Source organism: Thamnophis elegans, chromosome 6 (genome assembly GCF_009769535.1).
Source record: "Thamnophis elegans isolate rThaEle1 chromosome 6, rThaEle1.pri, whole genome shotgun sequence".
Taxonomy (NCBI): Eukaryota; Metazoa; Chordata; class Lepidosauria; order Squamata; family Colubridae; genus Thamnophis; species Thamnophis elegans.
The window spans coordinates 4,495,716-4,509,450 of record NC_045546.1 but is presented as its reverse complement, the minus strand read 5'-3'; the positions used below and the strand labels follow the sequence as shown (position 1 = coordinate 4,509,450).

The 13,735-nt window shown below is 44.8% G+C and overlaps 1 non-coding gene across 1 annotated transcript; it reads right to left on the bottom strand.

Annotated features, from left to right (window-relative positions):
• Positions 1–10,777: 10,777 nt before the first annotated feature.
• On the bottom strand, positions 10,778–10,883 carry LOC116510843. The gene has a single exon (XR_004255679.1). It is a non-coding gene; the product is annotated as a U6 spliceosomal RNA (small nuclear RNA).
• Between the last annotated feature and the right edge of the window lie 2,852 nt (positions 10,884–13,735).

Here is a 13,735-nt window from a genome sequence, read left to right as displayed (position 1 = left end):
AACGGGGAAAGCTGGATTCGCTTAACAACGGCATGAATCGCTTAACGATCATGGCAAAAAAAGGTTGTAAAATCAGACATGACTCAGTTAACAACCTCCTCACTTAGCAACGGAAACTCTGGTCCCAGTGGTGGCCGTATTTGGGGGACCGCTTGGATGTTGAATTTTCAGATGTCCCTCACAGCATGTAGGTGAGACGTCTGTCACTTATAAAAATCCAGAATATAAAAATTATTCGCACCTCTGCCAGATGCTCGAAACTCTTACGAGGCGGAACGTGAGTGGAAAGTATATCAAAGACAAATTTATTAACGGATGCGTCTCTTCAAGGAGCACGGAGCAAATCTTTTCCTATCCAAATTGACCCTTCAGTTGCAAATGGGTGGAAATCAAAGGAAATTTATCTTTTTGCCGGAGTGATAAATTATGGAACAAGGACACGGGTGATCCCACGGTGCTCTTCAGGAGACCCTTTCTAAGCAGTTTGAAGTCACTGGAGAAGAAATCCCGGTATTTTTTTTTCCCACAGAAACGGAATCACAAAATTTTAATCTACGAAAGGCACGCATTTATTGGGGTCCTAATACCCTGCTTATCGCCTGCTGCTTCTATCGCTCTCAGTTCCCAGCTTCAGGATCTCCTTCGATCAGAGATGGGGAACAATGGTCCCTTTAGGACTTGAGGGCTTCAATTCCCAGAATTCCTGAGCCAGCCAGCAGGAATTCCTGGAGTCGAAGTCCACCTGGCATAAAATGTTCTGACTTAGGCTTCCCAAGATCATGAAGCCGACTCCTCGTCCTGAAAAAAACTCTTTTATTTAGGTTAAAGGGAATTCCTCTCCAGCAAATTCCTGGCAAACAGTCACAACTACAGACCTTTATCAACCTTTATCAGACTACAGACCAGAGGTGGGTTCCTACCAGTTCGCACCTATTCGGTAGAACCGGTTCGTCAAATCTACCGAACCGGTTAGAAGAGGTTCCACCAGAAAGCAGGCCACACCTACAGAAGAGTTTCCAAAATTTTTTGAAACCCACCACTGCAACACACACACACACACACACACACACACAAACACAGACTGACACAGAGAGAGAGAGAAAGAGAAAGAAAGGAAGAAATAAATAAAGAAATAAAGAAAAAAGAAAGAAAAAGAGTGAGAGAGAGATGAAAGAAAAAAAGAAAAAAGGGACAGAGAAACAAAAGGAAGGAAAGAGAGAGAGAGGGGGGAGAGAGAGGGAGAGAGAGAACACATGGCCAGCAAGCCATGAAAGAAAGAAAGAAAGAAAGAAAGAAAGAAAGAAAGAAAGAAAGAAAGAAAGAAAGAAAGAAAGAAAACACATGGCCAGCAAGCCACTCCCACCAGGTCACATGGCCGGCAAGCCACTCCCACAAAGGAGGCCACACCCACAGAGTAGGTTCCAAAAATTTTTGAAACCCACCACTGCTACAGACCTTTATCAGGCTTGGAGAGCTGCCAGGCTGATATCTTCTAAACGCCATGCTGTAGCAGCAATTACCTGGCAAGAAGTCAGGAACAGATCAGGGGTAGGTAAATAGTTCTGCGCATGCGCATAACATTAAAAATGTCCAAAAAAAAAGATGTCGCAGCAACCCGGGAACGGTTTGGGGGCATGGAGAGGATGCCGTCCCTACCGGTTCGCTCATGGATGTGCTTTGCGCACGCATGCACAGTACTAAAAAATGCTTCTGCGCATGGACAGAAGCAAAAAATAAGATGGCAGCAGCTACAGCGCCACCGAGAGAACCGGTTCAGGGGTGTGGCGGGCCAAGTTACTACCTAATCAACCGAACCAGTCCAAACCGGTAGGAACCCATCTCTGGACTGGACAGAATGGTATGAGCAGAGGGTTGGACTAGAAGACCTCTGAGGTGCCTTCCGGCCCTATGATTTATATTCTATGTTCTACCTCTGACTTTATCATCCGTCTTTCTAAGATTTCCAGAATGTAATCTTGCAGAATGAAAATGACTGTCCTACATCTTCCGTTTCTTTCTTTTTGGTCTCCTCTTTTCAACAGGCATTTTTTAATGACGTATTGATTGTTGTGCAATGTTTAGAGCCTCTTCCAATCCTAAAGGACCTTGAGCAGGAATGCCATCCCTCCATGACATCCGTTAAAAATACAGATAAAATCATCAATGATTAAAACATTGTCCGTCATCGAATGTAAAGGCTAAACACTCACAGGAACAAGGTTAATTTAGTCAGTTTTGGAAGCACTTTAATTCGGGAGGTCTCCAGCTTTGGCATCTTTAAGGCTGGTGGACTTCAACTCCCAGAATTCCCCAGCCAGCCATGCTACTTTAAGACTTATGGATTTCAACTCCCAGAATTCTTCAACCAGCGATGCTACTTTAAGACTCGTAGACTTCAATTTCCAGAATTCCTCAGCCAGCCATGCAACTTCAAGACTTGTGGACTTCAACTCCCAGAATTCCTCAGCCAGCCATGCTACTTTAAGACTTGTGGACTTCAATTCCCAGAATTCCTCAGCCAGCCATGTTACTTTAAGACTTGTGGACTTCGACTCCCAGAATTCCTCAGCCAGCCATGCTACTTTAAGACTTGTGGACTTCAATTTCCAGAATTCCCCAGCCAGCCATGCTACTTTAAAACTTGTGGACTTCCAAAATTCCTCAGCCAGCCATGCTACTTTAAGACTCGTGGATTTCAACTCCCACAATTCCTCAGCCAGCGATGCTGACTGGGAATTCTGGGAGTTGAAGTCCACGAGTCTTAAAGTGGCTGGCTGGGGACTTCTGGGAATTGAAGTCCACAGGTTTTAAAGTTCCCAAGGTTGGATACCTCTGCTTTACTTCTATCATTTTCTCCAAGATCTCTTAAACAAAATCCATAAATTGTTCAGGCAGGTCACCCTCCAGTTTCTTTTAGCCGGGAAGGAACTCCAGATGCAATTCATTTACAAATATAAATTCATTTAGAGGAAGCAAGCAATCCCTACCCATATTTCTTTCAGCATCTCATATCTCATCTCTCGGCTCTTCATTCTTCTTTTCACAATTGCCTGGCAAAACATATATCCGCTTGTTAAGAGGTTGAGAGGAGGCTATAAAAAAAAATGCAGCAGCTGGAGAATAGCAGATATGAGCTTTCAGATGATATTTCAAGGACAGATAGTCCTCGTCTTACAACCACAATTGAGCCCAAATCTCGGTTGCTAAGCAAGGCAGTGGTTAAATGAGCTGTGCCCAATTTTATGAGCACTCTGCTTATCTGGATATTGATTGCTGGCAAGGAGGTATTTTCATCTTCTTGTTTCCTTTTTACCTTTTCGATTCTCTCTTTTGAATGGTATGCAGATGTTGCTTATCTCTACATGCCTGTTGATGGCTGCGTTGTCTCAGTGCCAGGCTACTAGAAATTCTTTAGCTTTTTTTTTGTACTTGACTTGGTCTAGGACAGACCTGGGCATTTTATGACCCGCGGGCCACATCCAATATAATACAATACAATAGCAGAGTTGGAAAGGACCTTGGAGGTCTTCTAGTCCAACACACTTCTTAGGCAGGAACCCTACACCACTTGGCTATCCAACATCTTCTTTAAAACTTCCAGTGTTGGGGCATTCACAACTTCTGGAGGCAAGCTGTTCCGTTGATCTACAGTATAGGGTTTCCTGCCTAGGCAGGGGGCTGGACTAGAAGACCTCCAAGTTCCCTTCCAACTCTGCTAGTGTATTATTGTATTTATGTCACTTAGATGGTAGTCACTCCGAATGCTTTCTACCACCCGCCTGCAGAAACATTCACCAAGGGGATTTTATTTTATTTTTTTAAAGTAGAGACCTAACTAAAACCTTTTGTCTGCGGTAGGCTATATAAAATTATATTTTAAGGAGACGTATTAACGCGCCGGTGAATTAGAATTAAAATTCCATTAGCAAACCCTGGAAGCTGTCATAAAAAAAAAAAACAGAAAAAAATGTCTAAGCAAAATATTTTTTTGAAAACGCAATAGCAAATTAATTCACTTTGACAACAGTTCCTTGCGCAACACAATTGCATAAATAAAATTCCCTGCTTATTGGCTTCATCCCAGCTCTTAGGCTCGCGCACACAGTGGGTACTTTTTGCGTTTAACATTTCGCCTTGACAGGCTCAATGGACAGGGCAACATAATTATATTTGACAATCTGAAAGCTCCAGATCTTAGCAACACATTACAATACACAAACGCCGGGTAGATGCTAGCATTTGGTAAGCTACTTTAAAAAACATAAAGCATAACCCAACGTGTAGCAACATTATTTTACAACTCGTGCCCTGTTTTTTTAAAAAAAACGAGTAGTAAACTTACTAGCCAATCATCGTCACTGCTTCCTACACCCTACACTTGCTCTTAGTTCTCTCAGTCTCCTACAGGGCAGGGGTCCCCAACATTTTGGACCTCAGGGGCCACAAAATTCATAATTTTAAATCCCGCGGACCACTAATAGGATCTGCCTAATGACTGGCAGGCGGGGGGGGGGGTTGGCAGGGGCTATGTGGTCATGTGACTGGGTGGGCGTGGCCAACTCAATGTCACTCATGTAGAGGGGCGCCCCTCCCCTCCCAGGCACTCCTGGCCTGCCCGCCCGGGCTCCTTAGGGCCCCAACAGGGAGCAGTTGCTGGAGCTAAGTAGCCAGCATGAGAAAGAGTTGGGAAAAGAGCTCAGATCAAATTGGATCTGGCCGAGAAGGAGGCTCAGCAAAAGGACCACACTGAGGACTAGGAGTATAGGCTTTCCCAACAGAGGGAAGACCTGAGGGACACCTCTCTTCTTCCCTCCCTCTCCCTCTTCACACTCTCTCTCCCTCCCTGTCTCTCACTCTTTCCTCTCCACACTTCCTCTCCCTCCCTCCCTCTCCCTATCTCTCTCCCTCTCCCTCTTTCTCTCACTCCTCCCTCTCTCTCTCACTCCCTCTCTCCTGTTCTCTCTTCCCCGTTCTCCCTCCCTCCCTCTCCCACCACCCTCTTTCTCTCTCTCTCCTTCCCTCTTTCCCTCCCTCTCCCTCTTTCCTCACCACCCACCCACTCTCTCCCCCATTCTCTCTCTCCCCCATTCTCCCTCTCCCCTTCTCTCCTTCACTCCCTCTCCCCCTCCCTCTTTCTCCCTCTCTCTCCCTCCCTCCCACTCTCTCCACCATTCTCCCTCCCCTCTCTCAACCTCCCCCTCTTTCCTCCCCACCCAGCCTCCCTCCCTCTCCCCCACTTTTCCACTCTCACTTCCTCTCCCTCCCCCTCCCTCCCTTTCTCTCTCTTCCTCCCGCTTTGCCTCCCTCTCTCTCTCTCTTTCCTCTGCTCCCTCCCTCTCTCTCCCTCCCTCCCTATCTCTCTCTCCCCCGCCCTCCATCTTCCTCTCTCTCTCCTACCCTCCCTCTTTGCCTCCCTCTCTCTCTCTTTCCTCTGCTCCCTCCCTCTCTCCCCTTCCCTACATCTCCCTATATCTCTCTCCCGCTCCCTCCATCTTCCTCTCTCTCTCCTACCCTCCCTCTTTGCCTCCCCCTCTCTCTCTTTCCTCTGCTCCCTCTCTCTCCCTCCCTCCATCTCCCTATCTCTCTCTCCCCCTCCCTCCATCTTCCTCTCTTTCTCTCCTACCCTCCCTCTCCCTCCCCCTCCCCCCTCTCTCATCATCAAAGAAAGGCAGATCCTAATAGTATTGGACTGGTAAGTGACAACTTGAGGCCGGCGGAAGATAATATACATATCGTATTTGCATTCTCCAACGCTGCTCCCTGTTTGACATCTTGTCACCTGGCGTGGTACTGCTTGCTCAGGGCACTCTACCTAATCACCTGGAGACATCTTTGCTGTTCAGCATCAGCCTTGAAACGGCACCTTTGACCACAAGCAGATGCTCTGCTTTTTCCTTGACGATTACGATGGATGGCCCGGTGGCTGTTCCCATCCCTGCCTCCCCTCCTTCCCCTGTCGCTCGCCTTTAGTCCAGTAGTTCTTAAATTGGTGGTAATTACCCAAGGGGGATAATTTGGACGTGTCCTGGGGATAACGGAGCAATTTGTGAGTGGAACGTCCAGTTTGGGACTGTTATGTAAAATGAAATAGCAGAGCATGGCTGCTAGGAAGGAGAGGGGTTTTTTGTTGTTAGTTGTGAAGTCGTGTCCGACCCATCGCGACCCCATGGACCACGTTCTTCCAGGCCTTCCTGTCCGCTACCATCCTACGGACTGGCCCATGTTCCTCCCCAACCTCCCCACTGTCTGAGTCTGCCGCCAGCTCCACTGGCAGGCCACACCCCCTCCTCTTCCACCATCCCCCACTCTCTTTTAGCACTGATGATGTTACCTAGTTGGGTAATGAAACGTCTGCCAGAAAACAAGCAAGCATAGGGAGCACCAAGGACCCCTCAGTTTAACCCCGAGCTACCAATATCATCTTCTATCGGTTGTCTAATCTAAACATCTCTTTTACAAACACCATCCTGTCTCCTCCTACTTCGATACTAAGCCTGGAGGGGAGATTGTTTAGTGTTTTTAAAGACATGGTCCAGGATCGATGCCATCAATGCAAACATTAGTTCCTTTTGAATAAGCCCAATATCAAACGAACGAGTAACGGCAGTTTGCTCTACTCCTTTAGGGTTCTACCTCAAAAATACTACTGTTTGTAATTTAAAAAAAGAAAAGAAAGGGGGGGGGAAGACAACACGGTTTATAATTCATTCTGCTGTGTGTATCTTTCAATATTTGGATTAAAACATGGTGGCTTATACAGATGGACTAGACACAAAAATATGGGGACGCGGTGGCTCAGTGGCTAAGATGCTGAGCTTGTCAATCAGAAAGGTCAGCAGTTCGGCGGTTCGAATCCCTAGCGCTGCGTAATGGAGTGAGCTCCCGTTACTTGTCCCAGCTTCTGTCAACCTAGCAGTTCGAAAGCATGTAAAAATGCAAGTAGAAAAATAGGGACCACCTTTGGTGGGAAGGGAACAGCGTTCCGTGCGCCTTCGGTGTTGAGTCATGCCATCCACATGACCACGGAGATGTCTTCGTACAGGGCTAGCTCTTCGGCTTTGATGAGCAGCGCCCCCTAGAGTCGGGAATGACCAGCACATATGTGCGAGGGGAACCTTTACCTTTACCTTACAGCAGAGGTGGTATTCGGCAGGTTCTGACCAGTTCTGGAGAACAGATAGTGGAAATATTGAGTAGTTCAGAGAACCGGCAAATGCCACCTCTGACTGGCCACGCCCCTACCTATTCTCTACCTCCCGAGACCCAGCTAATTGGGAGGAAATAGGGGTTTTGTAATATCCTTCCCCTGGAGTGGGGAGGGAATGGAGATTTTGCAGTATCCTTTCCCTGCCACGCCCACCAAGCCATGCCACGCCCACCAAGCCACGCCCACAGAACCGGTAGTAAAAAAAATTGAATCCCACCACTGCCTTAGAGGCAAAAGTAAGGAAGCTGGGAACTCAAGAAAAGCATTTTGGCTTGTGGTTCTTTAAAGATGTAACTTTGAATAAACACAATTTAATAGAAGAGCATAAATGAGGAATTAAACAAAACACCTTTGCACTTAAATGCTCTGTAAATATACACAGCTCACCTCAAAGGTCAAAAAATTAAGTCTGGAAGCCTTAAAAGTGACTTTAAGGCCAAAAAACCCTCCAAAATAAATTCCTTGGCACCCATCCAGCCTTTTATCCATTCAAATTTGCATTTTGTGGTGTGTTTTTTTTTAAAAAAAAATTCACTTGAAAAAGAAGCTAGCATTTTCCAAATAATATTATGCTAGGTCCAGATGTGACTGGAAATCCATTTTATTGAGATAAGCTATAATTTAGTAGCGTGTTTTCCAACTGTGGACTTCAACTCTTTTTTAATAAAGTTTTTTATCTTATTTTAATACAAAAATACCATTTTGGTTAAACTGTTTCATATTTTGTGCAAGAACAATTAAATTTGCTACCATATTTATTATTTTATCTAATCTTAAATTGATATTAATACATAACACACTATTATAACAATCCTCTTCTTAATTTATTTGTCTTTGTGGATACAATTTCCCTATTTCACTCCTCTGCTTTCATTTCTAATTTTCCTATTTACTCTCTAACCATTGATAAAATAATTCCTCTATACCATAATAGTCAGATTCTTCCTTTTCTTTAATTGCAAGTGTTAATCTATTCATTTCTTCGCATTCTAATATTTTCTTAATCACGTTCTCATCCGTAGGGATCTCTTCACTTTTCCAATTTTCTGCAAATACAATTCTACCTGCAGTTATTACATGAATAATCAAATATACATTTTCTTTCCTATAAATTTCTGTTAAAATCCCCAACTCCCAGAATTCTCAAGGCAGCTTGCTTGATAGGGAATTCTGGGAGTTGAAGTCCACCTATCTTAAAGTGAGTAAGGTTGAGAAATACTGCCAAGGGAAGAATTAATCTTAGTTTCTGTCTCACACTTTCTCTGTTCCCTGAGGTAAAAGCATTTTCTTTCAACTCGTTTATCCAAGGTCTTTTCTGGAGGAAAATGCTTCTTGACATGGAACCTGGTTAAGTTGTGGGTTGTTGTTGTTTTTTTGCCATCAATGCAGTGATTAGAAACTAATTTGAGATGGTTGTTCTTAGGAGAATAGGCAGATTTGGACAAAAACAGCTGAATATTGATAACAGCAAGCCTGAAGTTCCGGTTGTGGAGAAATGGCAGGGAAGGAGGAGAAGGATGGTTTCATTACTCAAACTAGGTAAAGTCATCATAAACTAGCACTGATGATGTTACCTAGTTGGGTAATGAAACGTCTGCAAGAAACTCAGAAAGCACCAAAGGCCCCACAGCTCCCCTCCACCTCCTCTTCTTCTTCCTACCCCTCTTCCTCCTCCTCCTCCTCCTCCTCCTCCCCCTCCTCCTCCTCTTCCTCCTCTTCCTCCTCCTCCTCCTCCTCCTCTTCCTCCTCCTCTTCCTCCTCCAACCCTACTCTCTTCTAGCACTGATGATGTTACTAGTTGGGTAATGAATGGTCTGCAAGAAAACTACCAAGCTCAGAGAGCACCAAGGAAGGTCTCCACAGTCGTCCTCCTCCTCCTCTTCCTCCCACTCTCTTCCTCCTCCTCCTTTTTCCATTCCACAAACCCTACCCCCTTCTAGCACTGATGATATTACTTAGTGTGATAATGAAACATCTGCAGCAGCCCAGCTCAGAGAGCAACAAGAACACTACAGACCTCCCTTATGACAGTCCTTTTCCTCCTCCTCTTCCCCCATCCTCCACTCCACAAACCCCACTCCCTTCTAACATTGATGATATTACCTTGTGGGGTAATGAAAGGTCTGCAAGAAAACAACGAAGCTCAAATAGCATCAAAGAAGGTCCCCACAGTTGTCCTCCTCTTCCTATTCCTCTTCTTCTTCCTCCTCCTCCCCCTCTCCCTCCTCTTCCTCTTCCATTCCACAAACCCCACTCCCTTCTAACACTGATGATATTACCTAGTTGGCTCATGAAATGTCTGTAAGAAAGCAACGAAACTCAGAAAGCAGCAAAGCTCCCACAGTTGTTCTCCTCCTCTTCCTCCTCTTCCTCTTCTTCTTCTTCCTCCTCCTCTTCCATTCCACAAACCCCACTCCCTTCTAACACTGATGATATTACCCAGTTGGGTCATGAAACGTCTGTAAGAAAACAACGAAGCTCAGAGAGCAGCAAAGCTCCCACAGTTGTTCTCCTCCTCTTCCTCCTCTTCCTCTTCTTCTTCCTCCTCCTCTTCCATTCCACAAACCCCACTCCCTTCTAACACTGATGATATTACCTAGTTGGGTCATGAAACGTCTGTAAGAAAACAACGAAGCTCAGGGAGCAGCAAAGATCCCACAGTTGTTCTCCTCCTCCTCCTCCTCCTCCTCCTCTTCCATTCCACAAACCCTACTCCCTTCTTACACTGATGATATTACCTAGCCAGGTCACGAAACGTCTGTAAGAAAACAACGAAGCTCAGAAAGCCTCCTCCTTTTCAACCCCAAGCTGCCAATATTCTCCTTTCCTGCTATTTTCTCCTAGTTTTGACTTTGTCATCTGCTTGCCCGAAATGCTAAGGTCACCTTTGACAGCCTCAACACTCAACGCTCGGGAGCTTTCGAAATCTTGTCATTTCAGTGACACCCCCCCCCTTTTTTTTTTGCAGGCTCCCCTGCTTCCGCCGTGCGTCGTTCTTTATTATACTAATATTTATTGATCATCGGCATTGATTTTGTTCAAGAGCGCAGTCCGTGCGGGATGGAAAACACGGGAACATTGCAGCTTCTCTACAGGGGCCCAAGATTCAGATGATGAAGCTGGTATATCTTTTTTTTTATTGAAAATTTTTGGGAGAAAAAAAAAGGCTTTTACAAATATTTACCTCCCCTCCCACACCCTCCCATCCCGAACCCAACCCCCTCCCCAACCTTCCCCCCCCCCCGACTTCCCAGAACAAATACAGGGTATAAATCTTTAACAAAGATGTTCTAAGATAAACTTTTAAAAAAGTTAGTATCATCTTTCATTTGAGCTTTAACTCCTCTTTTGTTAGGCTAAGTCCAAACAGATTATATCATTCCTTGTTTCTTCAGTCATAAACCATCGGGAATTTCTTAGTCCCGTATTTATTTTGAGTATAGTCAATCCATCTTCTCCACTCCAGTTTATATCTCTCATTGGAGTGGTCCTTGAGATATGCTGATATTTTAGCCATCTCTGCTAAGTTTGCGACTTTTAATGTCCATTCTTGAATAGTAGGCAAATCTTAAAAATATGGAACGCGTCACGAATTTGTGTGTCATCCTTGTATAGGGGCCATGCTAATCTTGTATTTATTGTATTGTATTGTATTGTATTGTATTATTTGTATGCCGCCCTTCTCCGGGAGGACTCAGAGCGGCGAACAATTCAAGGGGGAAGAAAGGGGAACATAAAAAGACAAAATACAAATAATAAAAGTAGACAACAGTCGCACAACCATACATGTCGAGGGGGGAGGGAACTCATCACCCCCAGGCCTGCCGGCAAAGCCAGGTTTTGACGGCTTTTCGGAAGGCCTGGAGAGAGGTGAGGGTCCGAATCCCTGCGGGGAGTTCATTCCAGAGGGCCGGAGCTGCCACAGAGAAGGATCTCCCCCGGGTAATAGCCAGGTGGCATTGGCTGGTAGATGGCACCCGGAGGAGGCCAACCCTGTGAGATCTAATGGGTCTGTGGGAGGTAATTGGCAGCAGGCGGTCTCTAATCTTCTCTGTATCGTTCCAATTTTAGCATATGTGCTGCCGAAGCGAGCACTGAAGCTGGTGCATCTTTTTGGCAGCAAAACGCTGGCCTTCCGGAGGGATACAGGTAGTCCTCGAGTTATGGGCGACACTGAGCCCAAAATGTATGCTACTCAGGGAAACGTTGGGTTCAGTGAGGTTTGCCCTGTTTTGCCACATTCCTTGCCATGGTTCTTTTCTTTCTTTTTTCCATTCGAGGTTTTGTGTTTTTTTAATACAAATTATACATATTATAGAAACAATATTTCTATAGTATCTTTTCTTTTACATCCTCTCAATTACATCGTCCTTTTTTACATCATAGTTTCGTTTTCACTTTCAGCCAAATTACCAAATACAATACAATAGCAGAGTTGGAAGGGACCTTGGAGGTCTTCCAGTCCAACCCCCTGCCTAGGCAGGAAACCCTATACCGTTTCAGACAAATGGCTATCCAACATCTTCTTAAAGACTTCCAGTGTTGGAGCATTCACAACTTCTGGAGGCAAGTTGTTCCACTGATTAATTGTTCTAACTGTCAGGAAATTTCTTCTTAGTTCTAAATTACTTCTCTCCTTGATTAGTTTCCACACATTGCTTCTTGTTCTACCCGCAGGTGCCTTGGAGAATAGTTTGACTCCCTCTTCTTTGTGGCAACCCCTAAGATATTGGAAGACTGCTATCATGTCTCCCCTGGTCCTTCTTTCCATCAAACTAGCCATGCCCAGTTCCTGCAGCCATTCTTCATATGTTTTAGCCTCCAGTCCCCTAATCCTCTTTGTTGCTCTTCTCTGCACTCTTTCTAGAGTCTCCACATCTTTTCTACATCGTGGAGACCAAAACTGAATGCCGTATTCCAAGTGTGGCCTTACCAAGGCATTATAAAGTGGTATTAACCTTTCGCGTGATCTTGATTCTCTCCCTCTGTTTCTACCCTCAGGGTCCTTGGAGAATAGTTTGACTCCCTCTTCTTTGTGGCAACCCCTGAGATATTGGAACAACGCTATCATTATTCTCTTCTATTATTTTTCATCTTCATAGTTATTTTTTTCCTGAACACATAAACAATATCTTCAATTGCCCCTTCAAAGTTACACCAAATTTTCATTTCTTATTTTCTCCATGGGTGTATTTTGCTATAAGCAGCATACATCCTCTGATTCAATTCAAACATAGAGAGCATTTCTTTCACGCAAAAAAGAAATATTTCTACCATTAACAATATACTACCATTTCTTTATTTCTTAATTAGTTACGTAACAATAACCATCTTACTACTATTCTCTTTAACCTAACTTTTTTTCCCTTTCGTCCTCTTTTAACCATTTTTCTCTTGGCCTTCTCAAAATCCCCGTTTTAATTCTTTTCTTTCTTCTCCCCCTTTCCCCTAATTTCTTCTTTTTCTTTCCCCTGTTTTTCTGGTTATTGCATCTTTTCTTCAGCGTGTTTGCCTTTATTATTTATTTATTAATTAATTAATTATTAATTAGACTTATATACCGCTTCATAGGGCTTTCAGCCCTCTCTAAGCGGTTTACAGATTTTTAGCAAATTGAGTCAGCATATCGCCCCCACAGTCTGGGTCCTCATTTCACCCACCTCGGAAGGATGGAAGGCTGAGTCTTAACCTTGAGCCGGTGAGATTTGAACCGCTGAACTGCAGATAACAGTCAGCTGAAGTGGCCTGCAGTGCTGCACCCTAACCAATGCACCACCTCGGCTCCTCTTATTATTCTAGTAACTATCCCCCCCCCCCCGGGTTTTCCCTGTTCCCCTCCTTTCCTTACTGTTTTGTGGTTTCTTTGGGAGGGGGGCGACCTCCCGCTTTATCTATTTTTCCTTTGCTTGCCACGGTTCTTAAGCGAATCACTGCAGTGGTGAAGCGAGTCGCTAAGCGAATCTGGCTTCCCCATTGACTTTGCTTGTTGGAAGGTCGCAAAAGGGGAACCACAGGATCCTGGGGACACCGCAGCCGTCATAAGTACAAGTCACTTGCCCAGTTGCCTGGGATTTGTGACCGTGAGGGATGCCGCGATGGTTGTAAACGTGAAAAAAAAACGGTCATTGGTCACTTTTTTCAGCGCCGTTGTAACTTTGAACTGTCACTAAACAAGCTGTTGTAAGTCGGGGACTGTCTGTATTTGAATCCAGTGGAAAAGAACCAATTGGTTGATTTTAATTTTGCTTTTTTTTCCCTATCACTGCTTCATCTCTACCCAAAGCTCTCTATTTCCCTATCTCCGGAATCCTATATGGAGGTACAGGTAGTCCTTGACTGGCAACGTTTCACTTAGTGACCTTCCAAAGGTAAAACAGCAATGAAAAAAGGGACCTATGACCGTTTTTCACACTTACGACAGTTGCAGCAGCCCCTATAGTCACACGATCAAAATTCGGGTGCTAGGCAGCTGGTTCATATTTATGACGGTTGCCATGTCCCTGGGTCGCGTGATCCCCTCTGGTGACC